Source organism: Acinonyx jubatus, chromosome B3 (genome assembly GCF_027475565.1).
Source record: "Acinonyx jubatus isolate Ajub_Pintada_27869175 chromosome B3, VMU_Ajub_asm_v1.0, whole genome shotgun sequence".
Classification (NCBI taxonomy): domain Eukaryota; kingdom Metazoa; phylum Chordata; class Mammalia; order Carnivora; family Felidae; genus Acinonyx; species Acinonyx jubatus.
The window spans coordinates 100,772,234-100,797,341 of record NC_069386.1 but is presented as its reverse complement, the minus strand read 5'-3'; the positions used below and the strand labels follow the sequence as shown (position 1 = coordinate 100,797,341).

Below are 25,108 nucleotides of genomic sequence, written 5' to 3'. Positions count from 1 at the left end.
AGAAACTTAACAGAAGACCATGGAGGAGGGGAAGGAAAAAAAAAAAAGTTAGAGAGGGAGGGAGCCAAAACATAAGAGACTCTTAAAAACTGAGAACAGGGGCGCCTGGGTGGCTCAGTCGGTTAAGCGTCCAACTTCGGCTTGGGTCATGGTCTAGCGGTCTGTGAGTTCGAGCCCCGCATCAGGCTCTGTGCTGACAGCTCAGAGCCTGGAGCCTGCTTTGGATTCTGTGTCTCCCTCTCTCTCTGACCCTCCCCATTCATGCTCTGTCTCTCTCTGTCTCAAAAATAAATAAAACATTAAAAAAAAAAAACTGAGAACAAACTGAGGGTTGATGGGGGGTGGGAGGGAGGGGAGGGTGGGTGAGGGGTATTGAGGAGGGCACCTGTTGGGATGAGCACTGGGTGTTGTATGGAAACCAATTTGACAATAAATTTCCTATTAAAAATGAATGAATAAATGAATAAATAAACAAAAATTAAAAATTTAAAAATTAAAATTTAAAAAAACACCCAATGCTCATCACAAGTGTCCCCCTTAATACCCATAATCCATCTAGCCCATCTCCCTCCCTCCTCCCTCTAGCAACCCTCAGTCTATTCTCTGCATTTAAGAATTTCTTATGGTTTGCCTACCTCTCTGTTTTTATCTTATTTTCCCTTCTCTTTCTCTATGTTCATCTGTTTTGTTTCTTTAATTCCACACAGGAATGAGATCACATATTTGTCTTTATCTGACTGACTTATTTCTCTTAGCATAATACACTCTAGTTCCATTGGACACATTTTTAATTGCACATTCATTGTTAAAAACACACTTGGCAAATATAAATAAATAAATAAATAAATAAATAAATAAATAAATAAAAGCAAAAAAATATTATTACCTAATAGACTCAAATACAGAGGTAACATTTTAAATTTTCTTCCATTTTTAAAAATCTGTTCACATTTTAATCATAATTATGACTACAAATACCAAATGAAGTAACATATGCAAAATTTTTAGAAAACATCCTGTTTTTTAGCATCTATTTTTTCTGACCTTAACTCAAGAAGCTGGCAAGACTGCTACATATTAAAGAGACAAACAAAGAAATGTGATAACTTGATTGGACCATCATCAAAAAAAATGTTATGAAAGATATCTGGGATACAAATTGGGGTTATCTGAAAATGGACTGAGTATTGGATAATATTAGGGGACCACTGTTAATTTTCTTGAATGTAATAATATATGGAATTGCAATACACAACTCTGTCCAATCCCTTTCTTTTTCAGAAACACCTGTTGAAGTATGTAGGAGTAAAAATCATAATGTCTATCACATATTTTCAAATGATTCCACAAAACTATACAAGGATAAAGGAAATGTGGAAAAATGTCAACAACTGTTGAGTCTAAGACGTAGGCGTGCAGGTGTATATTGCACTGTTTTCCAACTTTTCTGTGTGTTTGAAATTTTTCCCCAGTAAAATGCTGAAGAAAAAAAATCCAAAAGAAACATATGGTTCTTCTAGAAAATTTTCAGAAAACAAAAATGTGAGGACAAAAATCAGTGTGGTTTTAAACCTTTTCTTGTATCTGCTGTGATGGTCGCGTTTTTTTGTAAGTACTTGAAGAGTTTATAAAAATCCCCCCTCACATTCTTCTCCTTTCTCTAAAATAGTTATTATCTGGTCTTACTTTCCAGTTCCCACCTCATCTTTGGGGTCCTCTCTTAACATTTTCATGACACTCTTTAATAGTGGAAGCTACACTTTTACTAATAAGAGACCTAAATAATGCTCAGGGTAGAAGATGAATTCATTATTCTTTAGTCTTCACATGACTGGTGTCATTTGCCGAATAGCTTAGATCTGGTGATTAGTATCAGCTATTCAGTAAAACCTAAATAAAAAATGTGGGCCACATGCAGGCTGCTTAGTGTTGCATAAGAAACAACAAAACTCCATTTAACCACCACTGCCTACAAGCTTCACCCTAACCAGCCATGTTGCATGGATGAACCATGGCCTAAGGAGTCAGGCAAGAGAACATTAGATATTGGATATTTCAGCATAAACCATCACCACTTTTACCCAAATAATTCTCAAGAGTATAACCTAGTGAGGTCAGACCAGAAGCAACAAATTAAACCAAATCAGCAATATTTACAACATGCACAACTTCACATTAGATGTTTAAATATAAAATGTGCATTTAAAAGATTTTGTTCTCCAGGGACCCCTGGGTGGCCCAGTTGGTTAAGTGTCAGACTCTTGATATCAGCTCAGGTGGTGATCTTGAGGTCATGAGATCGAGCCCCGAGTAGGTTCCATGCTGAACATGGAGACTGCTTGAGATTCTCTCTCTCCCTCTCTTTCTGCCCCTCCCCTGCTTGCACTCTCTGTTTCTCTCTCTCTCTCTCTCTCTCTCTCTCTCTCTCTCTCTCTCTCTCTCTTTCTCTCTCTCAAAATAAACAAACTTTTTAAAAAAAGTTTTGTCTTCCAGAATGCTTTTTAAACCACACTTCTCTTTGCTGGCTCATATTCAGCTCCTCGTAATAACTCGTAGATCCCAGCCAGTCCTTACCCAGTATTTTTCCTCCCATGGTATGACAGCTCTGTAATTAACCTTCCCCAGCTTTGTTCCATTTATTTCTGACCACATCTCCAATTTACCAATGTCCTTTTATCTGAATCAACAATTCTTAAAAGCCACCTTTTGGTACTTCCAAATATTGTTTTGGAAATTTTATATTTATGAGACAAGGTAAACAGATTGCAAGCTCCATTACAAATCATCATTCTGTGAAGGCTGTAGAATAATCCCTCTGGATGCCGACTCTCATGACACAGAGCTCTGGATGTCAGCCCTCCCAGCCTTCTCAGAGGTCTCACTCAATCAGCAATATGCTTTCTGTCTGTATCTTCAACCTTTCCCTCTCTGTCAGCCATTCATGCATTCAGGGCTTTCTCCACTCAAATGGAGGAGGAAGGGGAGTTCAGACTCCAGACCACCCCATCTACCCCATCCTTTACAAAGCCAGGTTTCTGGTTGGTTGGTTGGTTGGTTGATTGGTTAGTTAAGAGGCAACTTAACTGTATTGACTGTATTCTCACTACCCCTTCACTTATTCCTCATACTACAGTAACCTGCTCCTGCAACCACAACTGGGTTCTGAAACATTTCTCATCAAAGTTACCAATGAACTCTCCACTGTTAATTCACTGATCAATTCTGGAAATGCTTCTCTTTTCTTGACTTCAGTGACCTTACCCACATGCCTCTCCTTCCTCCTCTTTTCCTTGTCTATAGCCTCAAACTCCTTCTCAGCCCCTTTTCGAGTTTATCTTCTCTATTGCTTTTGTGTTGCTGTCCCATGGGGTTCCAGCCTTGTCCCTTTATTTTCTCACTTTGAAGTTCCTCCTTCATCTTATAATCTGCATTCCCAAACAAGGGCCAAGTTGGTGTATTTTGCAACCACTAAGTAAGAGGCATCTGTACCAGTCAGCATTCTCGGGAAATAGAGCCAATAGGTTGTAACATATATTTAGAGAGAGAGAGAGAGATTTATTTTAAGGATTGATCATTCTTGGGGTGCCTGGGTGGCTCAGTTGGTTAAGCATCCGACTTCAGCTCAGGTCATGATCTCATGGCTCGTGGGTTTGAGCCCTGTGTCAGGCTCCGTGCTGGTGGTGCAGAGCCTGCTTGGGATTCTTTCTTCCTTCCTTTCTTTCTTTCTTTCTTTCTTTCTTTCTTTCTTTCTTTTCCTTCTTTCTTTCTCTCTCTCTCTCTCTCTCTCTCTCTCTCTCTCTCTCTCTCTCTTCCCCTTTCCCACTTGTGTTCTCTCTCTCTCAAAATAAATAAATAAACTTAAAAAAAAAAAAAAAGAATGGGGAATGGGTGATTCTTTAACTCATGTGATTGTGGAAACTGATAAGTCCAAAATCTTATAGGTGGGCAGGCAGGATGAAGACTCAGAGAATAGTCAGTGTTTCAGTTCAAGTCCCAAGGCAGAGTACTGGCAGAATTCCTTTCCTTCCAGAAGGGTCAGGCTTACTCTCTTCAGACCTTCAACTGAATATGTAGGCTCACCCACGTTATGGAGGATAATCAACTTTACCCAAAATCTGCTGATTTAAATGTGAATTCCACCTAAAAACTCCTTTACAGAATACTCTAGAATAATGCCTGACCAAATATCTGAATACTGTGGCTTAATCAAGTTGACACCTAGAAGTAACCATTGTGGGTATCTTTGGACTCTGAAAGCAATATACACCACATTTGGGTCGGTCACTCTAACTAATTTAGTGAATAATTTAGATTCCTAACTTTGAGTGGGGCCCAGAACAAAAAATAACTCTGTCCAGGACTTTTGTACTCTATCACCAATTGAGCCTTATGTCCCAGCAGATCCAATAATGATGGAGGTATTGGTGTAGGACGAGAATACTACATATAGCCTCTGGCAAGTCTCAATAGAAGAATCATAGTGCAGACTTCCAGGTTTTGGTATATACTGAATGCCACTGTGACCTAATTGAGTTCAAGTACCCGTCCATGAAACACCAAGTGACAAGATGACCTGAGCTGCCCATTATGAATTGGATAACTCTTAGGTCAACCCATAAATTTAGATGTGGGAAATGATGCTTATCACCAAAAAGATATGGTTTATACAAGACCTAGCTTGAGCAGACACTGAAAGCACAAATGAGTTACATAAATATGCTATCTCCTCTAGTGCCATCTCTCCTTCACTCACACCTATGGTCTTATACGAAATTCTGCTTGATCAAGGAAGCAAAAAATTGAGCCTTGTTTAGAGATGCAGCCACACAATATGTGGGCACCAGATGAAAGTCAACTGCTACAGAATCATAACCCCATTCAGGGGTGGCTGTGAAGGATGATAGGGAGGATAAATCTTCCCAGTGGGCAGAAAGTCAAGCCACATATCTGGTGTGCACTTTGCCTGGAAGGAGAGATGATTATATATTTAGGGCTACACAGGTTCAAGGGCTGGAGGTTAGTGACCTAGAAGATACAAGACTGAAGAACTGATAACAAGGAGGTTTAGGAAAGAGGCATGTGGATATATCCACTTAATAATAGACATAGAATATAGGGATATTTCTTTTCCATGTGAATGCTCATGTAGGACATAAGATTATAGTCCTCTATAATCAGGCAAGCAAGATGAGCCACTATGGGTATACCAACCTCTTTCCTCAGCTAGCCTGAAATTTGTTTAAAAGAGCTCATGAATAAAATGGCCATGATAAGCAAGGATGGAGGTTATGCAGGGGTCCAAGCATGTGGACTTTTCACCAAGAATAACCTAGCTACTACCACTGCTAAGTGCCCAGCCTACCAACTGGCAGAAACCTACACTGAACCCTGGTACACAGCACCATACCATGGATGGAATAGCAGCCACCAATAGTGATTCTATTGAACACCTTCCATCATCAAAGGAGCAGTGACTAGTCCTCACTGGAATAGACACTCATTCTAGACAGGGATGTGCCTTCCCTGTAGGCAATGCTTCTGCCATCACCACGATCTATGTACTTACCGAATTCCTATTCACTGTCACCGAATCCCAGACAACATTGTTCTGACAAAAGAAATCATTTCACAGCAAAAAGAATGAGGCAATGGGCTAAGACCCAAGGGATTTGTCAGAAGAAGCCGACATTATAGAATGATTGGAATGCCTATCAAAGACCCTGTTTTGGTGACAAATGAGAGACAATGCCTTGCAACATTACGGTCCTTCTTCTAAGAGATACAATATATATTCTGAAGCAACTACAATATTTATGGCTCCTTTCTTTACCCCACAGAGTATATAGGTGTAGAAACCAACGGGAAGAAGTGAGGGTAGCCTTTCTTGTTATTATACCTAATAATTTATTTAACAAAGTTTTGCTTCTGATCTCTTCAGGTCTAGAGGTCTTAACTCACAAAGGAGGAAGGCTTCTACCAAGTTATAGGACATAGTTCAGTTTGAACTTCAAGTTGAAGCTTCCATCTGGCGATTTTGTGTTTTCAAAAGCCACTGAATAAGAGGTGGGATGTACTCTACTGACAGGGTGATGGATCTGCACCCAGGGGATCTGGCCTCAGCTTAGTTCTCTCATAACTACAGTGGCCAACTTTTACAAATTAGCTTGAAATTTTCCCAATTTTATCACTCAAAGTCTCACATCCCAGAAAAACCCTCAGTCTTAGGCAAACTGGGGCAGTTGGGTAACCAACTAACTTCCCTGAGACACTGAAGGCATTCAGTAAAATTGCTTTACAGTGGATCTTGTTTATATCAGGCTAAATCCATCACTACCCTCCCAAAATATATCCTTGATGACAGCCAGACTTATTGAGTATCCCAGATAGAAATGTTTGATGTTACATTGGCTTGTCCCTACTTTCACTCACTTCTCACAATTATCTTCAGTGACTTACATGCCTTTGAGGAAAGAGTGATGCTTCTTTGGCAAGTTGAAGAGAAGGCCCTGGAAGTCACACGTTTCAGCTTAGGTTTGCTCTTCACTCATATTTTCCCATATTTTCTAGGGCATGGATGTAATACTTTGATCATTATCCTTTTTGTGAATTCTCATTAATCTAATTTTTCCAGCACTATGGAAAGCATAGACTTTAGTTCAGGTCATGGTCTCATGGTTCATGAGTTCAAGCCCCGCATCAGGCTCTGTGCTGACAGTTCCGAGCCTGGAGCTTGCTTCAGATTCTGTGTCTCCTTTTCTCTCTGCCCCTCCCCCTCACATTCTGTCTCTGCCTTTCTCTCTCACAAAAATAAATACACATTAAAAAAAAAAAAGGTATGAAAGAAACCATAGAAATCATCTCATCCAAACCCAACATTTCATGTTCACTTACAGTGCTCTGTTATTTAAACTTCTTTATTTTTGTTTCAGTTTATGATTTGTCATGCTCATTAAGCATTCATTTCCTTAACTGACAAAAAATTACAACTTGTACATTTAATCCAGTGAGTAATTTATTTTTTGCCTGTATAATGATTGTGAGCCCTCACTTTCAAAAACTAGAAAAAGCTCAGTGTTTGTTAGCATCTCATCAAAAATCACTACTCAACGAGGGCTTGTTGATGAGGGACCCTGGTCTTGTAAATATTGAACATCAGTCTCATTTTCTATTGTGTCTGGGTAATGACATCAGTGATTGTCAAAAGATCAGTTTGCAGATGGACATGGTTTACAGCACCAATCACAGAGAAGAACTCAAGATTAAGATTTATTTCATTTCAGGTCAGCAACAACTAAGGTAAAACAATACCTTCCCACAAAAATCTCCCTTGGTGCCACTCTCAACCAAATAACAGGGTAGATCATTAGTTTTGTATTATGTTCTTATGAATCAGTTCTAACTTTCCGATGACTACAATAAGGAAGAGCAGAACTTGCAGAAACAATGACTGTGAATTTACACACCAACCAAGAAATATTTACCATGCTTCAAAACTCATGCCAGGGCTTATCAGCATCCACCTGCTGGGAAATTGCCAGGAGAAAAAGATTTCTATTGTCAGCTAAAAGACAAAGATTTTTTTTTTTTAATTTAAAAAAAAAATTGTTTTTCAACGTTTATTTTATTTTTGGGACAGAGAGAGACAGAGCATGAACGGGGGAGGGGCAGAGAGAGAGGGAGACACAGAATCGGAAACAGGCTCCGGGCTCCGAGCCGTCAGCCGATAGCCTGACGCGGGGCTCGAATTCACGGACCGCGAGATCGTGACCTGGCTGAAGTCGGACGCTTAACCGACTGCGCACCCAGGCGCCCCAAAGAAAGATTTTTTTAACCATTTTTTTCCTCCTTTGACTTTAAAATTCATTCTTTTATGACTTTATTTCCTCCTGTTGAGTGCATTGGGACTATTATGGGATATCTGAACTCCCACTGGTCCAGGAGATTGAAAAGAAACCAAGATTACAAGAGTAGGGGGTCAACATTACTAAACTTTCAGCTCCTAGCCTGACAGTAGAGGATGCAATGTCAAGATGAGCAAAAAGCCCCGATCCAAGCATTAATACCCGACGAAGTTCTATAAATACTTTTGTCAGAAGTTATTTAATATTGGGGAAAGAAAAATAACAGATATCTCTAAAAGAAAAAAAATGTTTTTATTAAGAAGAGTTTAAATCAACAGCTGATGCATTACACAACAGCATCAGATTTGAATGATCTCCCAACTTTTTTTCTGGTTTCTTCTCATAAATCCTGTAGTTAATCTTGTCTCATCAAGTTGTGGGATTGTACTGTAAGCGGCAAACAATTCTCAAAGGGCTCCAAAAGCAGAAACCAAATCTAGATTAGAGCTATAAGATCCTTTAAAAGTCAGGGAACTTTAAGGTGGTGCCTCATAGATCCTTGCAGACAGACAGAAGGCCTTCTAAGGATTTTAGAGTGTATTCTGCAGACTTTCTCTGTTTCGACAACGGGGCTTCTAAGAATCTAAGGCCATTGTCTCACGGCAGGTTTACAGGGAGTCCAATGTAGACGAAAGCTTATCTCAAAGAGATTTGTGAGTCTGACTTCTGTATAATGGAATGTATTATAAATTGACACGAGTCCACAAAGTTTATAAAGTAATTATATCAGCATGATCTGGAAAAGAGACATACAGCTCCTGCATATCTTTACCAGCATTTCTCAGAGTGCAGTTCACAAATTACTTGTGATCTACATCAGACCTCCTGATCTGAATGGGGAGAGGGGCAGGAGTCGGGGCATACCCAGGAATCAATATTTTTAATAGGTAATACTATGGATGTTAAATTTAGATATCCACCTCAAACAGACCGATTTACTCCTTCCTCCTACATGTATTGTTCTTTGTGGCACTGCCTCCCAATCTCTCATGTTGGAATACCACTGCCTTCCATCCCTCACATAATATCCATAGTTTAAGTTTTATGCATTCTGTCCTTTCAGTAAACAGTAGTGGATCAATTAGACAAGGAAAACGTGATGCCTATTTCACATTAGACACACAAAAATTAATTTGAAATGGATTGTAGCCTTAACTATGAAAAGTAAGATAATGCTTTTAGAAGAAAACATAGGAGAATATCTTCATAATCTTGAGGTAGAAAAAAGCGTAAGCATAAAGCAAAAGAACAAAAAGTATGCTTAATTAAAATTAAGAACTTATTTTAGTAAGAGTGAAATGCAGGGTAGAGCTGGGAGAAAAATTTGCAGTACCCATATCCAACAAAGTACTTGTATCTGGGATAAGTAAAGAACTCCTACAACTCTAAAAGAAAAAGGCAGACATACTATTTTATTATAGCTATTCTACTGGGTGTGAAGTGGTATCTCCTTGTAGTTTTGATTTGCATTTTACTAATAATTAACGATGTTAAGCATACTTCTTTTAAGTAAGTTCTACTCACAACATGGGGCTTGAACTCACGACCCTGAGATCAAGAGTCAAATGCTCTACCAACTGAGTCACCCAGGCACCCAAAGTATCTTTTCATATACCTGTTGGCCATTTGTAGATCTTCTTTGGAGAAATGTCTGTTTAAGTCCTTTGTGCATTTTTTTTAATGTTTATTTATTTTTAAGAGAGAAAGAGACAGATTGTGAGAGGGGGAGGGGCAGAGAGACAGGGAGACACAGAATCTGAAGCAGGCTCCAGGCTCTGAGCTGTCAGTACAGAGCCCGACACAAGGCTCGAACTCACGAACTGTGAGATCATAACCAGAGCCGAAGTCGGATGCTTAATCACTGAGCCACCCAGGAACCACTGTGCATTTTCAAATTAGATTATTTGTGGGGTTTTTTCTGCTGTTGAGTTGTATGGTCAGAAGCCTTCATATTTTAAAAATGTTTGTACTACCCAAAGAGATGTACAGAGTCAATGCTATCCCCATCAAAATTTCAATGATATTTTTTACTGAAATACAGAAAACAATCCTAAAATTCATAGGGAACCACAAAAGACCCAAAATAGCTAAAGCAATCTTGATAAAGAAGAACAAAGATGAAGATATTAACACTTTCTGATTTCAAAATATATTAGAAAGCTACAGTAATAAAACAATATAGTATTGGTATAGACAGATAGATAGACCAATGGAATGGAATAGAGACATTCCCACACAGAGACAAACCCACACATTTATAGTCAATTGATTTTTGACAAGAGTGCAAAGAATACACAATAGAGAAAAGACAATCTCTTCAATAAATAGTGCTAGGAAAATTGGATATCCACATGCAAAAAAAAAAAAAAAAAACAAATGAAATTGGACCCCTACCTTACAGCATACACAAAATTCAACTCAAAATGGGTTAAAGACTTAAATTTAAGACCTAAAACTGTAAAACTTCTCCAAAAAAGTATAGAGGAAAAGCTCCTTGACATTGGTCTTGGTAATGATTTCTTGGTATCATACCAAAAACACAGGCAACAAAGGCAGAAGTAAATAAGTCGGACTACATCAAACTGAAAAGTTTCTGTACAGCAAAGGAAGCAATCAACAGACTGAAGAGACAACCCACAGAATAGGAGAAAATATTTGCAAATCATGTGTCTAAAAGCGGGTTAATTTTTTTTTTTACGTTTTTGTTTTGTTTCATTTTTTGAGAGAGAGAGTACATGAGCAGGGGAGGAGCAGAGAAAGAGGAAGAAAGAGAATCCCAAGCAGGCTCCACACTGTCAGTGCAGAGCCCAACCCAGGGCTCAATCTCACAAACCATTGAGATCATGACCTGAGCCAAGATCAAGAGTCAGACACTTAACCAGTTGAGCCACCAAGGTACCTAAAAGGGAGTTAATTTTTAAACATCCATTTTAAGTCTCATTCAAGGCCTCAATAGTCACAGACACATGAAGTGTCTTCTTGTAAGTGGTGCAAGTGCATCCAGAACAACGTGGAGCCCACACAGCATGGACCCAACATAGCACTGACTGGTCCTGTTGCTACTGGGTGGAGTCTCCTGGCACCCAGTGGCCCCAGATCTCTGACCTGGGCTAAGATACAAGAAGTATGACCACAATGGGGAAGGGGAAATATAATAGAGGAAGTCCTTGACTTTGAGATGTGAACAAAAGGGAACCAACCATATTTTTCTCTTGTGCACACAAGCACATCAGAGCATTCTAGAACTGCCATTCCTAAAATTAAACAGAAACCTTTGTTTGGAGATCAGCTCCAATGTGCCCATTAGATCTCAGTTCAGAGCCTCTTCTGCCTGTTTCCCCTTCAGAAGTCTCATAATGCATGGCCCCGGGGCCCATAGCCTTGTATCATGTTTTTGGTTCTTTTGTTTGTTTATCTGTTTGTTTATCTTCATCAGATTGAAGAATGATGCTAAACAATACTACCCAAGAGTGTGGGTATGGTTGGAAAGATTAGTGAAAGGTTTGTATTTTGGTTTGTGGCTCTAGTCATTGCTTGCCTCTCAAGCCGCCTGTTTCAATTCAAATTAAGCAGTGCTTCTCAGACTTGTGTGTGCCAACATGCTGTACGTGCAGCTGCTGCCTTCCGTCCATCACAGCTCAACTTAACCCACTCCAAGTTCCAGGTCAGCATTTCCTGATTGCATTCCTTGTCCCTGTCATGCTTCGAGCTGCCCTACTTCTAGCCATTCATCACCTAGCAATTGTCGCTGTTAGCTATCTCTCTCACATGACCAGTCCTGCAAAGTGTGCCAGACAGGGATGCCAGTGGGCTGCTGCAAGCCAGAATGTTGCCTGGGATTTGTTAGTGATCTTAACTATCATAGATAAATGTCACTGGCAAAAATCTGTGTTGAAGCTAAATGAAATACCCAGCACACTGAAGACCTATCTCCTTGTCTACAAAGTTAGAAAAGCATCCTAGATTCCATGCTTGGGCTGCCACAAGCTTGAGAAGATCCTTTAGTTCTGCTGTTACCTAAGTCTTAGGGTCATTGCAAGAACTGAATAAGTTAATTATATAAAGCAGTTAGAACAATGCCTGTCACCGTAAGAGTTTTGTGTGTTTGTTATTGCTATTTTTCTGCTCACTCTGCTTAGTATGCTTAGGTTGACAACTTCAGATCATTTATTTATTCCTTCAATCAATATGTACTGAGTACCTATGATGTTCTAGGTACTGTGGACAGTGACCCATTTCCTTTGTGGCAAGCCTTGGCATGGTCATCTAGAAACCCCTTTGTACTCACAGCTGTGCAACTATGGAAACAGTAAGACCTCAGAGAAGAAACTGCTGACCAGCGTGCCTAGGAAGACAAATCCCTAGGTAGCTTCTTTTGATTCCCATGCTCCAAGAATAGCCTAGGCACACAGAGAAGGGCATCTACTCGAACAGATACTCTCCCCCTCTCCCCACTTCCCCATTCACCCAGAAACTCTGAAATATTCTCAAGCAGGAGAGGAGGTTGGAGAGAGGACAGGAGCAGATAAAGAGGGAGGTATAAAGGAACGCTGCAAACTGCTAAGGTTATCTTTTTAGCCAATATGGCAAGCTGAAGGTGCAAAATAGAATTAAATTGATTTAGAGAAAAGTATTAGGGTAAAGCATATGAAATTGCTGATATTTGATAATTTTTAACCTAAAACACATCAGTTTCATATGGTTCATCCTGTAGAAGGTGCAATAGTTCTTGTGCTTCCTGAGTTTGTAAAACAGTCATATCTGCCACACCTGTTTTAAATTGTTTATCTTGGAAAAGCTCAGGTGTAAGAAATCATCATCATGAGAATTGGGCCTCAAATTGAAACATGAATACAAATCTGGGCTACCTGTGTTAGAAATTTGATGAATGAGATCTCAGAAGCCCAGATAACAACATGTGGAAGGCTTATTTATTCTATTTAATAAACCAACATCAACTGATTGGATTATCTTACTTTAGTTCACTTTCTAGCTGGATCCTAGTAATGCTCCTTCACAAAATGGATTTGCTAAGATTTGGGGTCTCTAGAACTTCTCAGGGACCAGGGTAAATGATGGGCTATATTCCTTGCCAACGTTATTTATCCTTATTAATTCTTTAAGTATATTCTTATCTGGTTGGATCCAGAGTTTAGATTACGTATTTTTTAGAGGGTGACTCTCTACATGACCAAGAGTATTAACATTCCACTTAAAATGAACTCCAAAACATGTTCCACACATCTTAAAAATAGGTTTACTCAGGCAGTATGCCCAGTGGTCCTGCTGATCTGTCTCTTGCTTCAACGGTGTTTGGACGGAACAAACCCAGGGATGCCTCTTCTACCAGCCCCCGACCACCAACCAACCTTTTTTTCCAGTCAGAACCTTATCAGAGCCATCTTCTTAGCCACCCTCTACCTCCAGAACAGCCAACATCCTATTTTGAGCTTAGCTCTTTATTACAGATCAACCATGAACTCCCAGATTCATCAGAATTATTCCATCCAGGTGGAGGCCACTGTCAGCCGCCTGGTCAACATGCATCTGAATACCTCCTACACCTACCTCTCTCTGGGCTTCTTTTTTGAGCACCGTGATGTGGCTCTGGAGGGCGTGGGCCCCTTTGTCCTCGGGTTGGCTGAGAAGGGTTGAGGGCACTGAACTTCTTTCGAAGATGCCAAACCAGCATGGCAACCATGTCCTCTCTTCCAGAAGGTACAGAAACTGTCCCAAGATGAGTAGGGTAAAACCCTTGATGGCATGGAAGTTGCCCTGGTTCTGGAGAAGAACCTGAACTAGGCCCTTTTGGATCTGCATATCTTGGATTCTGCTCACGCAGACCCCCATCTTTGTGACTTCCTGAAAAACCACTTCCTAGATGAGGAGGTGAAGCACATCAAGAAGATGGGGACCACCTGATTCACCTCCGCAGGCTGACTGCCTCTAGGCTGGGCTGGATGAAGATCTCTTCCAAAGCCTCACCTTCAAGCACAACTAGGAACCTCTGAAGACCAGCAGCCTTTGAGAGGCCCCTCAGGCATCCCCCAGGTGCCAGGGCTTGTGCCAGAGCCTCTCCCTGCAGCCACTAGGCAGCTTTTTAACCACTCTGGAGCTCTCTCCCAAGCTGTGGACCAAATGGAAACAATAAAGTTTTTGCAGACACACACACACAACAAAAACAGGTATATGCAATGTCCCAGCAAATTCTCCATGTGGGAATTTACTTGAAGAATATAATTAAAGACATACAAAAAGATATAAGTTTAAAGGTTGTGTAAGGGAACAACTGGCACACTCAAACTAGGATAATTTAAGTGGGATTGATTTACAAAGAAATGGAGGAGCTGTAGGAAAAAGCACAGGGGATGGTGCAGGTACCCAGGGCTTGTGGAGGGGCAGAACTGTCACTGTCCCTAGGCCCAGAGGAAAAGGACAAGGGAAGGACTGGTTCTGAGAACTGGGAAGAGAGAATTGGCCACCTTGAGAAGGTCTCCTTCAGCTGAGGAGCACAGCCAGCTCTAGGAGACCTCACAAGGAAGGAGACAGGGACTAATACCCTGATCTCACTCTTGGCCTTTTCTCCAGTCTCTTGAAAGAACTCTGTGTTGGCTGAACCTGACTGGAAGCCAGAGGGCAAAGGAACCGGTGAATGTTCTCCCTAAAGGAGAGCAGATGGGGAAGAGTAGAAAGTGGATCTAGTGGAACAAATGAGATAATCTGGTATAAAGATGTTCATCGCAGCACTGTTCACAGTAATGTAAGATTGAAAGGAGCCTAAATGTCCCAGAAGACTAGGGGGAAAGTTGAACAATTTAAGGTATGTATACCAAATGAAGTGCTATGGAACCATTGTAAATATTGATCCAGAGCTCACAAAATAACCCGTACAATGTGCTTTACCTTTTGTTTTAAAAATTATATATGGACACAGGTATGTGTTCTTCTATATATGCATATACAATACATGCACACACATTCATAGAAGAAAAGAGGTTTAGAGTGTATACATCAATATGTAAATGGTAGTTATCAGAGGGAGAATAGGGTTATAGGTAATTTTATCTGGGATTTGTTTTTTGTTTTTGTTTTGTTTTGAGCAGGGCAAGTTTAATATAAAGAATTATTAACTATGGCAGAAGACTGGAGTAACAAGGAGTCATCTGGTAAGAAATGAAGAGAGCTGTAAAGAATATAAGCGGTACAGATGTGAGGGGCAGCCACAACCCCTAGGTCTAAGAAGGCCCAAGGACCCTCCCCACCAAGAGCTGAGAAGATCTGTCAGAGAGGGTGTGGCCATGGAATTCACTGTGCTACTGTGTGGTCCAAACTTGCTCAAAATCCGCTCCCTAGGGTGCTAGGGAGAACTACTAATGGGAGGTGTCTTACCAGAACCATTCTGTTGCAAAACCACTGGAAGAGTAGGGTAGGTCTGTTGGGGAAAGTTTCTGGAACAAGGAGGGAAAATATCTTGTGTCTACTATGAAAGCTCCCTGTACTGGTCAGATTTAACATGTGTCAACTGGCAAAGGGAAAATATATAAGGACCCATCTCCATTTTTGCAGAATGGGGAATAAAGTTTGAATTTGAGGTTGAAAAGCAAAAAATTGGTAACTGGCATTCACTCCAAACCTACCACTGGCATGTGAATACACGCAGATATGAGTATGGTTTTATAACCTGCTATTTTCTTGCAATAAATGCTGTGAGCATCTTTTCTTGTTAATAAATATAGATGTGCATCAATGTTTTTCATTATTAAATAGTATATATACACTTTGTTTTATATAACTGATTCCCTACTGGTAAACATTTAAATTGTATCTTATTTTTACTATTCCAAGCAATGCAGTGTTGAACTTCTTTATATGATTATTTTCTCACAATAAATTCAAGAAGTTGAGTCATTGGATTAACATTTCTGTGTTAAATTGGTAAGGGTACCTGTTGGGTACATTATTTATTTGATTTAGCGCAAAAAAAAAAAAAAGCATTTTTCATTCTATGCATTTATCCAGAATGTATGAAAAAATGCCACTTAAAACATCTGATCTGGTACCCAAGTCAAACAAGGTCAAACACCAGTGTGGTTCCAGAAAGAATTTCTCTGAGAGCTAGGTAGACTGGCCAAGAAAGCTAATTGTTAAAGATGGTACTCATTCTGGCTCTTCACTAAAACAGCATATAGGATCTTTTTTATTTTACTTTATTTGAGAGAGAGAAGACAAGTGGGGAAAGGGGGAGAAGGAGGGAGAGAGAGAGAAAGAGAGAGAGAGAGAGAAGATCTTAAGCAGCCTCCACACACAGTAAGCAGTCCGATATGGAGCTCGATCCCACAACCCTGGGATCACAACCTGAGCTGAAATCAAGAGTCAGATGCTCAACCAACTAAGTCACCCAGGTGCCCCTAAAATAGTATATAGGATCTTTTAAATTAATAAACTGAAATTTTTAGAGCAGTTTTATTTAGGTTCACACCAAATTGAGCAAAAGTACAGAGAATTCTCATTTACCCCCTGCCTCCCCCACATGCACAAACTCTACTCCCCTACTCTAACAATCCTCACCACAGTGGTACATTTTTTACAGTTGATGAACCTACATTGACACATCATTATCACTCAAAGTTTATATAGTTTACATTAGTCTACATTATATTCAGTCTTGGTGTTGTGCATTTTATGGGTTTTGACAAATGTATCTACCATTGTGATATACAGAATAGTTTCACTGCCCTGAAAATCCTCTGTGTTTGACATATTTATTCCTCCCTCCCCCCCTAACCCCTAGAGACCATTAATCATTTTATTGTCTCCATAGTTTTGTCTTTTCCAGAATGTCATATAGTTGGAATCACACAATGTGTAGCCTTTTCAGAGTGGCTTCTTTCACTCAGTAACACGTATTTAATTCTCCTCCATGACTCTTCATGGCTTGATAGTTCATTTCTTTTCAGCACTGAATAATATCCCATTGTCTGTATGTACAGTTTATCTATGTTGTTTGCTTCCAAGTTTGGGCAATTATGAATAAAGCTTCTATAAACACCCATGTGCAGGTTTTTGTCTAGACATAAGTTTTCAATTAAGTTGGGTGAATACCAAGGCATGTGATTGTTGGATCATAAGAGAATGTTTAGTTTTGTAAGAAACTGCCAACCTGTCTCCCAAAGGGTCTGTATTATTTTGCATTCCTACCACCAATAAATGAGAGTTCCCATTGCTCCACACCACCAGTTAGTGTGGTCAGTGTTTTGGATTTGGGCCATTCTGATAGGTATGTATTCCTATCTTGTTTCAATTTGTAATTCTGTAATGATGTACAATGTTGAACATCTTTTCATATGCTGTTATCATCTGTACATCTTTTTTGGTGAGGTGTCTGTTAAGATCTGTTGCCCATTTTTAAATTGGGTTGCTTGTTTTCTTGTTGAGTTTTAACAGCTCTTTGTATAGTTTGAATAACAGTCCTTTGTTGATGTATCTTTTGAAATATTTTCTCCTAGTTTGCAGCTTGTTTTCTTTAAATTTTTTTTTTCAACGTTTATTTATTTTTGGGACAGAGAGAGACAGAGCATGAACGGGGGAGGGGCAGAGAGAGAGGGAGACACAGAATCGGAAACAGGCTCCAGGCTCTGAGCCATCAGCCCAGAGCCTGACGCGGGGCTCGAACTCCCGGACCGCGAGATCGTGACCTGGCTGAAGTCAGACGCTTAACCGACTGCGCCACCCAGGCGCCCCTGCAGCTTGTTTTCTTATTCTCTTGCCGGAGTCTTACACTGAGCAGAAGTTTTTGATTTTAATGAAGTCCAGCTTATCAGTTATTTCCTTCATGGATCACCCCTTTGGTGTTGTATCTAAAAAATATTATCACCTAAAATCATTTAGGCTTCTTCCTATATTATTTTGCAGGAGTTTCAGAACTCTGCAGTTTACATTTGGGTCTGGATCCATTTTGTGTTAATTTTCGTAAAGGATATAAGGTCTGTGTCTAGATTAATTTCTTTTGCATGTAGATGTCTAGTTGTTTTAGCACCATTTGTTGAAAAGACTATCTTTGCTCCATTGTATTGCCCCTGCTCCTTTGGCAAATATCAGTTGATGATATTTATGTGGGCCTATTATTGGGCTCCCTATTCTGTTCCACTCATCTATTTGTCTATTCTTTTACCAACACACACTGTCATATTACTATAGCTTTATCATAAGTCTTGAAGTTGGATAGTGTCAATCCTCCAATTTTGTTCTCTTTCAACATGGTGTTGGCTGTTCCAGGTCTTTTGTCTCTGCATATAAACTTTACAATTAGCTTGTCTGTATCCATGAATAATTTGCTGTGATTTTTATTGGAGTTGCAGTGAATCTGTAGATCAAGTTGGGAAGAACTGACCTCTCGACAATATCAACTTTTCCTATCCATGTACATTAAATATCTTATTTAGCTCTTATTTGATATTTTTCATCAGTTTTATAGTTTTCCTCATAAATACCTTATACATATTTTGTTACAGTTAGCCCTGAGTATTTCATTTTTGGGGGTGCTCATGTAAGAGATAACATATCTTATTTTCCAAATTATATTGTTCATTGCTCATATATAAGAAAGTAACTGACTTTTATATATTAACTTTGTACCCTGCCACTTTGCTGTAATTGCTTATTAGTTCCAGTATGGTTTTTTTGTTGATTAAATTTCCAGCAGAATAAAATGGGGCTATTTTACTCCTATTCTCCAGCAAATATCCCTGCCAACTTTATTGACTACACTATCTGGATAACCGTATGCAACCTTCTCATTAAATATTTCTTCTTTACAGAGTTCTTCCCTAGTTCCTAGAGCAGTTTAAGAACGCTCATTTTATGTTCTTATAGATACTTGTTTTTATCATAATACTAATACTTTACTTTCATTACTAATTAAAATTCTTTCTGCCTATCTGCAGTGCAAAGTTCTTGGAAATCAAGGACTTTGTCTTCCCTGTTCATCACTGATACATAGTATAGACCCTCAATGCATGTTTGTTGAAGAATGAATAGATGATTGTATCCTCCCTTCCAATCACTACGAAAAAGCTGAATTATTCTTTATTTATCATACAGACTCGAACTGGGAAACTGAAACCAGTTAAGTATTTAAAGCAGATGGAACTTACTACGGTGAATGGAAACATAGGAGATAGAAGAGGTCAAGAAGACCACCAGGAAATATAAGTTACCCCAGGTATTTGCAACTGTAGGAAGGTCTGAGGATTCTCAGGCTGGAGGGACAGTAGGAAGAACTGATATTATAGAAACTAGGGGCTCCAGTTCTGTAGGTCAGAAGTCCAAGTAAGAGTCTTGTGTTTAGAATCTCACCAGGCCAAAATCGTGGGGTCAGCAGGACTGCAGTTGATTGCAGGAGTCCTGAAGACGAATCTGCTCCCAAGCTCACTGAGATTGTTGGCAGAATTCAATTCCATGTGGATGTAGGATTGATGTCCTTGTGTCCTTGCTGAGTGTCAAACAGGGATGATTCTCAACATGGCTGCCTCCATGTCTCATGGCCCCCTGCCTCTATCTTCAAAGCCAGCAATGGCGGATCAAGTCTTTCTCATGTTTCAACCTCTCAGACTTCCCCTTCTGACTCATTTCTCCTGTTCCCAGTAAGAAAACGTTCTCTTTATTTTAAGTAGTGCTTTGAGCCCAACGCGGAGCTCAACACAGAGCCCAACACGGAGCCCATCGCGGAGCTTAATCTCATGACTCTGAGATCAAGAGTCAGATGCTTAACCAACTGAGCCACCAAGACATACCTGGAAATGTTCTCTTTTTAAGGGCTTCTGTGATTAGAGCGAATCCCTTTGGGTAATCAGGACAATCTCCCCATCTCAGGTCCATAACCTTAATCATATCTACAGAGTCCCTTTTGCCATGTCTCATTTAACATTTTCACAGGTTCTGGGGATTAGGAAATGGACATCTTTGGAGCATCATTATTTTTCCTCCCATTGGCCAAACTCGGCTAAAACTCAGCTAAATTGATATAAGGGCCCAGGAAGTAGGCCTGCAGAGCAGAAGAATAAGTAATAGATTTGAAAGTAAACAGGCTTAGGTTCACCATATTTCAAGATAATAACATTTTTTTCTTCACCAACTAGGGCTGGCTTAGTAGATAATTGGCCAGCTTTCTAGTTGCTGTCCAAAACAACGAATTAATCCCATTTGCTATAAAACAAGACAAAACAAAACAGTGATAGCACATCCTGCAATGAGATTAATTCAAACGATGCAATTGTCAATTGGCTTCCATAATCCTTCCAACTCTGTTTCTGAAATGGAGGTCAGTTAAAATTCTTATCTTCTGCAGAGAAATATGGAAATGAGGGATAGGTCAGGCAGGGAAATGGCAGACAATTCCAGCCTTAAGCGCAGAGGTTGAAAGCAAGTCCCTGGGTGTACAGTATATTCTTGGCTCAATCTCTCTAGAGCAGGCCATCAAGATAAGTGCCAACTAACAGAGATTCCTGGAACCTTTGCTGCTGTCCCAGAAGACTCAGCCAACCACAGGCCCCAGAACTGTCTCCAGCAATGTCAATAAACTGCCACCAGTTAATATCAAACTCCAGCAGGGACCAGGATAGCACAGTTATGCCCCTAAACCTGTCTACCACCCTACAGTCATTTCATTGACTGAATAACAAGACTCTACATTTTATACAGCTTAAGTTTCTGCACTCCAGAAGGGAGTGCAGACAGGGATTATTTACAGTGTTACACTATTATTTTTAGTAAACATCCTCCCACATTTTCTTGCTTCTCATTAGTAACTCTGTATGGCAACAATACCTCAAAGGGAACAGCAACTTTATTTTTTTTATTTTTTAATGTTTATTTATTTTTGAGAGACAGAGAGAGTCGGAGCATGAGCAGGGGAGGAACAAAGACAGAGGGAGACTCGGAATCCAAAGCAGGCTCCAGGCTCTGAGCTGTCAGCACAGAGCCTGACATTGGACTCGAACCCATGAACCATGAGATCATGACCTGAGCTGAAGTCAGACACTCAACCGACTGAGCCACCCAGGTGCCCTGGGAACATCAACTTTAAACTTTATGAAAACAAGGGAAAAACTGTTGCCAGTGATAGTACCAGCTCAGGAATGAGAACACTATCTTCACACACCTTACCAGTGTTGTGAGGAGGAGCTTGACCACAAACACCCAGTTCCCCTCTGAGTGGAAACCCTTCTTAAGGGTCACACCACTGAAGAGAATCTGCTCTGGTCCGACTTTCATTTGTGCTGCCCCAACTCTACCGTGCCATATCTGTCTTGTCCTACTCAGGTCAATAGTACGGTGTCACTTTCTCCTATTTTTGGTCTTTTGCATGAAGACTCAGTCTTTCTTTTATGTGGTTATTTAAAATTCACCTTAAGAACAGTTCTTGAAGAAGTTTGTTTCCTCTAATACTCTGTACAAATGCAGACCTCTGTTACCAAATGCCCTAAGAATGATGCTTCTCTCCGTTCTCCTGGCCAAGGAGATTTCTCTTTCCTCTAGAATGACTTCTCTGCCTTCTCTCTTCAGTCACCTGAAGAATATGCTCTCATATTACCATTCATCAAAGGGTTAACTTTCCTTTAGTGAAAAGAGAAACTTTCTGATTGAGCTCTGAGCTGAAAACCAATGCCTCTTAGGGCAGGAACTTGTGTTATGTGATCTTTAAAATCAATGCTTTGACATTTTTCCTAGCTGCTAAATCTTGGTTCTTTTTTAAATTTTATTTTAAAATTTACACACAATAATATTTATTCTCTTTGTTGTACAGGTCTATGAATTTTGACAAATAGAGTGCATAACCACCACAGTTAACATTCAGAGTGGTTCCATAATCCCAAAAAACTCCTTCATGCTGCGTCTTTGTGATCAACCCCTCCCAACCCCTAACAACTACTGATCTGTTCTCAGTCCTTATAGTTTTGCCTTTTCAAGATCATTATATAAATGACATCTTATAGCCTGTTGAGTGGTTTCTTTCACTAAGCACAATGCATTTGAAAGTTATTCATGTTGTGTATATCAATAGTTCACTCCTTTGTGTGGTATTCCACTGTGTGGGTATTCTTTTCCTGTGGCTGCTGTAACAAATTACCATGGACTTGGTGGCTTAAAGCAAACAAATGTACTCTCCCATATCTCTGGAGTCCACAAGTCTGAAATCAGTATCCCTGGGCCTAAGTCAAGGGGGAGGCAGGACCTTTGGAGGCTTCAGGGAAGAAGACTTGCCTGGCCTCTTCCAGCCCCAGGTGGCTTCTAGCAATCCATGGTGTATGGCCACATCACTCCAGTCTCTGGTTTTATGGTTGCAGTACCTTTTCTTATGTCTATCTGGAGTCAAATCTCCTTTCGCCTCTCTCTTACGAGAATGCACTGAATCCCCCCATCTCAAGACACTTAATCACATCTGCAGTTCTCTTATATAAGGTAACATTCAGAGGGTCCACATTTTAGGACATGGATATCCTGAGGGGTGCCATTACTCAACCTTTGACATATGGTTATGCCACAAATTATCTATTCAGTTGCCCATTCGAGGACATTTAGGTCATTTCCAGTTTGGGGCAATTAAAACTAAAGCTGCTATAAATATTTCCATGAAGGGTTTTGTGGGAACATAGGTTTTCATTTTTCTTGGGTAAATACCTAAAAGTGGGATTGCTGAGTCAAATCTTAATAGATGTTCAAGTTTATAAGAAACGGTCAAATTACTTCCAAAGCGGTTGTACCATTTCACATTCCCACCAGCAGCATGTGAGAGTTCCGATTCCTCCACTTCTTATCAGCACTTGGTATTGTCCGTTTTCCTGATTTTAGTCATTCTAGTAGGTGTTCAGTTTTATTTCCTTGTGGTTTTAATTTGTACTTCCCTAATGATGGTGATGGTGAGCATTTTTTCATGTGTTGAAATGTTAACGTTACATCATTTCATGCCCTCTCTCTGTGGGCTGCATTTTTACTTAGCTCTCTAAGTGTACTTTAGTAATGATGTAGAAATAATTAACCACTTAATAGGCAAAAATCTTAGAATTATTAACGCTTCATTTAATTAAAACTACCGAGTAATTTTCAGCGTAGAGAAATAGTAACCATCAAAGTGAATCAATACAGCAACCAAAAGCAAGCAACTGACCACAAAATGGGCAGAAGTCTGAAATAGATATTTTTCCAAAGAAGACATACAAGAGAGGTAAGTGTGCTGCAGGTGGGCCGGGAGGGGGGACAGGGGACAAAACAAAAAAGAAAAGAAAAAAATAAGACATAGAGATGTCCAACAAGAACATGAAGAGATGTTCAATATCACTAATTATTAGGGAAATGCAAATCAAAACCACAATGAAATATCATCTTGCACCTATTAGAATGGCTATTATCAAAAAGACAAGAAATAACTAGTGTTGGAGAAGATCTAGAGAAAAAGAAACCCTTGCAGATTGTATGTGGAATTGTAAATTGGTACAGTCACCATGGAAAATGGTATGGAGATTCTCCAAAAATTTAAGATTAGAACTACTGTATGATCCAGCAATTCCACTACTGAGTATCCAAAGAATAAGAAAACACTAATTCAAAAAGACACATACGCCCCGATGTTCATTGCAACATCATTTACAATAGCCAAGATGTGGAAACTATATACACACACGCACACGCACACACACACACACACACACACACACACACACACAATGGAATACTACTCAGGCATAAAAAAGAATGGGATCTTGCCTTTTGCAACAACATGGATGGAGCTTGAGGGTATTAGGCTAAGTGAAAAAAAGTCAGGAGGAGAAACACAAATATTGTATGATTTCATTCACATGTGGAATCTTAAAAACAACAAAAATGAACAAACAAAGCAAAACAAACTCAGATGTAGAGAACAGATTGCTGGTTGGACAAAAGGGATAAAGGGAATCAATTGTAGGGTGATGGATGATAGCTAGACTTTTGGGGTGACCGTTTGTAGTACATACAAATACTGAATAATAATGTTGTATGCCTGAAACGTACATAATTTTTTTAACTGAGTCAATACAATATTCACAAAATATACCCAAGGTGCATGGTTAGTAGGAGATGATTAGCAAGATGATTGATAAAGAGTATGTCTATAATACACATGTGGGTTTTTTTTCATCTTTATGAACCCGTTTGCATTAAGAATCTATAGTGACTAAAATAATTCAGGAGTGTTTCCTTTGAAAAAGTGGGTGTGATATGATACATCTACCTCAGGAAGTCCATATAATTAGGTCTTCAGGGCATGCATGGATGTGAAGTCTAACAAATAAATTTGCTTTAAAGTAAGTTTCTTAACCTGGGAAAGACTTCCTCTGAAACTGCCAGAAACTCCAAATATCATCAGGGCCTGCTGAGGGACCTGGATAATAATAAGAGCCATTTGAACACAAATCAATCTTCTATGGAATGCCAAAACTCTCATTGACTAGTTCATGCATAAAATATGCATTCATGTTTCCAGTAGCTTCAGGATAAATATCCTGTGCCAGAGAAATAAAAGAGACAAGGCAACTACTTCAGGAGGCTTGAAAGATAGGGGAAGTGAAGATCTCAGTACAAAGGACTCAAGTGTAGAATTGCATTCTCTTTAAAGAATTACGAGAGTAGTTAGTTAGCAAGAATAGTAGAGGAAATGGTGTCCCAGTATCCTGGTCACATATGTTAGTGAGAATAATAATTACAATAACTATCTTTTATTACATGATTACATGTTTACACCATTATGCAAGACACTATTGTAAATACTTGGCATAAATTGATTCATTTAGTCCTTGCAACCACCCTAAGAGTAGATATTATCTTCACCTCCTTATAGGAATGAGGCAACTGATACATAAAGAGGCAAGGTCACAATGAAGGATTAATAGTCAAATGAAGGTAGATAGTCTCCATTACATCAGATGACAGCTGTCCAGGAGATGATACTGCGTCTCCTGAGCCTGGATGATGACCAGCCTGACCTGTAGAGCTTTTTGAAATTATGATTCTCACGCCCCAGCCCCAGAGTTCTAGTTAATTGTTCTGGAACCTGCATTGCTTTTGCAGGTTTCCCAGGCGATTCTGAGCATTAGCTGAGTTACCAATATCGAGTCAGTTTCCCATTGGTAATTTAGCAACGCCTTTTTGCTGGTTACAAACCACTCAGCAGA

At 39.7% G+C, this 25,108-nt stretch overlaps 1 pseudogene; it reads left to right on the top strand.

The window, feature by feature from the left end:
- Window positions 1-13,376: 13,376 nt before the first annotated feature.
- Window positions 13,377-13,902, top strand: LOC128316215 (ferritin light chain-like; annotated as a pseudogene).
- The last annotated feature ends 11,206 nt before the right edge of the window (window positions 13,903-25,108 follow it).